Consider the following 4,804-nt stretch of genomic DNA (forward strand, 5'->3'; position numbering starts at 1 on the left):
CATCCTAGATGGCTGTGAAAATTACTTCATCCTCCCTGTGCCAAAAGGCAGCTTAAGACCTCTTTATCAGAGTCATTCAAGCAAAGAGTCAATAAAACACTGCAATTAGGGCTGCTCTTTTAAAATCTGAGACAGTCTAATTGACTGTGTATTCAAGTAGAACCCCAGAATTCCCTTCAGCAAGTTTAATAACATTGATAAGCAGCATAATGCATAATCATAAGCTCAAAGCTGTGGAATACAGAAAGATGTAGTCTCACAGTACAGCTGGATGAGGAGCTTTGTCTTTGACAGTCGGCCTGTGTTTATGGCAGGTCTCTATGTGCAGTTTCATTTATTTCCCTCAAGTGTCTCTTTGAAAACTGGCAATGTTGATCAGGGGCTCAACAGGAGCTTCATAATAACATCTTTATAATGCTCACACCACTTGGTGGTGGAGGGCATGCGGTGAGGAGCCGGGGATAATAATGCAGTACAGCACATCAAACAGAGCCTGGTCAAAAAGCAAAGCACTCAGTATCTCATAGGAGTGAATTTAATGGCCACTGGTTGCTCTGGGCTCTTGACCCTCTCCAAGAGGCTCCATGTTAGTCACTCTCCAGCGCTTTCCAATTGAAACTCAGCCAGACTGGTAGTAGATGAGATTTCAACTGTCTACTCAAAGCCTGGATGACTATACCACTAGCTTCAGCTGGTCATCACACCGGCGGTGCTTGGCTCATAAGACAGTTACTCGTATTTTCAAACTCCTGTCTGCTTATAATTTACATCATATGTTGTCCTCAAATAGTGGTATTGAGAAAAGCTTTGAGGTACGTGTACTTCACTTGAGTACTGAGGTATGTTTCTCAAAGTTCTACTCTACCAGATTTACAGGTGTATTGTACTGGACAGATATTTTTCTGTTTCCCTTCAAGCTGTTTTCTCACATTAACCTTAGACAATCTTGGGAGCATCACATAGGATACAGTTGCTGTTAGTCGCATGTGGCACAAAGCAGGAAATAGTCTGCTTCCAAAGCAATCACACTGCCTGGAATACTGATTTTGGGGAGGAGGCTGCCAAATGTACAACCGTACAGATGTTGAAGTGGAAATTTGACTTCTATGGCCGTATTGTAAGAAGTTATTTCTTTGTGTGAAAAGAGTGTGAAGATGATAAACCTTATGATAAACAGTGTTCAAGGTCATGAGGCACTTTGTGTGTCTTGAAATAATTCTCAGAAAATCAGCTTGTTTTCGATGCTCAATTAATTTTTCCACAATGGAAGCACATGATGTCGGTGCCCTATTTAATATAATGAGCATCTTATTAAGCACAGAAAAGCAGTCTCAGCAAACTAAAATCTAAGTGTATTTGTATGATAGAATGTTGCACTACTCCGGCCACCCAGTGCACTCGCTTAACATTAAATCTCATTTTATAATTGTGAGATATACATTTGTTTCAACATACCTGCCTGTCAGTGATTCTTTAATACAAACAAACAAAAACAAGGTCTAAAATTTGTTTACATAAAAAAAAAAATATGATCCTCTTTGCGTGGTGTATTGTTCTCATGCCTACAGAATAGTGCAGTACTAGAGGCCTGCTTGCAGTCATCCACCCAGTGACTGAGGATTTATAATTGTCTTGCGTTCCTGTGCTGCCATCTAGTGAAGAAAAGTGAGAAAGGAGTAAAATGAAGACAGAAACTCACTTTTTCCAAACTTGAAGCTCAGTTAATTTCACCAAATCAGACAAATTGTATACAGGAGACAAAAATCACTACAGGGCAGGTTTACAATAACTTGTGTGCAGATTAACATATGTGCAAACAGTTTTTTTTTTTAGCTGTAGAGCCACAGTAACTAAAGATGCATATATCTGAGTGAACAGATAAAGTTATATGCCAAAACAAGCTTTGGTGACTTAGGTATATTCGCTTCTGCATATTTATATAAAAACATGAAAAGCATTTAGCCTGAAGCCTTCACTTCACTCAAGCAGGAACGCTGGTGCTACTGTAGTGATGGCCAAATGAAGCTTTCTGAAGCATTGAAACGCTTCATTACTCGAAGCCTTTCAACAGTCCTCTCTGGTGACATCTGGTGGCCAAAAATATGAAGAGCAGCTTGAATCAACCAAATAAAATGAACTGCTTCATTATGACCTCTATTATGACCGTGTGAAAAAATTGTTATGTTTATTTGTTTAATAAATAATTTTCATCAATAAACTTTCCTTATTTAAACTGTGGTGTGGTCTATCTTTGCTTGTGACTTCTTGATGTTGGTAAATACAATGGATGAAATGGACATGAAAAAAGCATTTAAACTGCATTTCAATGCAAAACAGAGAAAAAAAATATCCCTGGCCAAAATTGGGCAAAGTGCCATTTTAAGTACTTTAAGTACATTTTCAAAATGGTATTGTCTTTAAAAAATAATAATAATAATAATAACAATTTCAACATAAAGTGCAGCTTTTCTTCTTAAAAAATAAGGCAGAAACATAAAAGTTTATTTGACCAGCTTCACCTTTAAACTCTGAGTAACCTTAGCCAACATTATTTTGTATATTAGGCTAAAACACGGTGATCATCAAACATTTTATTGCAAAAAATAACAAACCCATTGGACTCACAATACCTCCATGCTTATTTACTGTCCGTCTCTTTCAGCCAGTTACTTAGACAAACTAGCCTGTTCACATTTTTAGAGCTCAAGGCAGCTCTATTTTTGTTACTATGTGATCTGCAGGTGAGAACAGTCTCTCACGTGGGACAGAAATGGCAGGACTAATGAAATACTTCCGGGCCAGGACATACAGCTTTGGGTGGGTTGCTGCTTGACTGGAACACCACTGCAGCGTGGAAAGTCTGTCTCACTGATGGATGATTCTGCTCTGTAGAAACTCAGGGCCCTGTTACACAGGGCTTCCTCATCTGAATCACAGTCTGAAGACAATGAAGAGAGGAGGCGGCTCTTTGTGGTGGCATCGTCACACTGTTCCTGCAACAGGGTCTCAAGGCTGGTCCATGGTGTGATGCAGGTGGCAGAAAGCAGGCAGAAAGCTAGCGCTAACAGCTCCCACAGTTTCTGTGCTTGTTGCAACATGTTACGCATTTAGATGATACCGTAAAGTTGAAGTGCTTTGGTGGTATGCAAACTCTTTTTTGCATTTTGCACAAAACCACGCTTTTATCAAAGCTTCCGTCGGGTAGTCTTTTTAAATGACATTTGCCTCCGATCAGTCGTAGTAACGTGCTATCTTCTGATTCTTCATTTTTGTAGCTGTAAAATCGTGCATTGACAAAAGTTCCCCTTTGCTTGGAATGCAAAGTACGATTAAATGCGTAAATTTCTTAACACGTTATTTTTCGAATTAATTGATCGCTATTAACGCGTTAAATTCCCATCCATAATTATAATAATTGTTTACTCAATGTCCTTGATTCTCTAGTTGCTGTAAAAACCCAGTTTCCTTCGCGTGTTCTGCTCCATGGTTTACCATTGACCTCTAAGCATTGAAGGTCAGTCTAGGCCATCTTCTCTTCATAATATACATCCTCCCTCTAGGGAATCAAATTTGATCTTCAGTTTACCTGTTTTGCTAATGACATCTAGTTCTATCTCTCCTGCAGGCCTGATTCCTCCTCCCTCCCACCTTCTTCCCTTGGAGAATGCCTATCCGAATTAAAATCCTGGTTCAGCTCTAATTTTCTTAAACTCAATGAGGATAAAACTGAAATCCTCCTTATTGGCACTAAATCTAACCTATAGCGGCAACCTTCGGTCCTTCTTTGCCGCTTCTGCAGAACGTAAAGTTTCTGACTCGTGCTCTTGTTAAGTCTCTTGGATGCCTTCCGGTAGCAAAAAACGAGGCGAAGGAAAAAAGGGGCAAAACATTTATTTTCCTTACAAATCGAAAGGTACAAAACAAATGCCTCTGGTGGGAGCTCCGTTTATATTCCCTTTGTGTTACAACAAAAAATGACATTAAAACAGCGACGGTCAGAAAACTGTTGCTCCACGTCCTGCTTGCTTACCTAACCTTTTACCCACACCCCTCCGCATGCGGGTCAAATACACACCCCCTTTACGACATCCACCAACACTTTACAACAACAACAGACTAACAAAGCAGGATTAATTTATGGAGCACAGCATATTACATTATAACCTAAAATGATCAAGATTATAATAAAAACTTAAAGATCATGACAAATACTTAAATATGGCATGATGTAACTGAGTAAAATATTGGCCTGGACTTGGCTCCAACATAAGCTTTTGAAGCCAAATCATTTCTCACTCACTATTGATGACTCCACAGTTTTCCCTTCAACTCAGGTTAAGAGCATTGGTGTCATCCTAGACAGTTCACTATCCTAGAAATCTCACATCAGTAATCTCACTTGTTCTGCCTATTTCCATCCACATTAACCGATTACGTCCTTCTTTCCACCCAGTCTACGCCCATTCTCGTTACTTCCCGCATTGACTATTGCAATTCTCTCTTGCATGGTCTCCCCCAAAAATTCCTCCATAAGCTTCAACTGGTTCAAAACTCCGGATTATTACAAGAACCCCCTCCTACCAGCTTACCTTTCTGACCTGTTAAGCACTACCTCTTCTATCCAGCTTGCTGTGCCTTCTTTCAATCTCAGCACTATGGGGAAAAGAGCTTTCAGTTGCTCTGCACCCAGGCTGTGGAACTCTCTAGCCCCAGATGTAAGAAACACTTGTTCTCTCCCTCAGTTTATGTGTTTTATTCTATTGTTAAGTGTGCTTGGGTGTCTTGAAAGGCTCTTTTAAATACA

This window comes from Maylandia zebra, linkage group LG7, assembly GCF_041146795.1.
Source record: "Maylandia zebra isolate NMK-2024a linkage group LG7, Mzebra_GT3a, whole genome shotgun sequence".
In the NCBI taxonomy this organism is placed as follows: domain Eukaryota; kingdom Metazoa; phylum Chordata; class Actinopteri; order Cichliformes; family Cichlidae; genus Maylandia; species Maylandia zebra.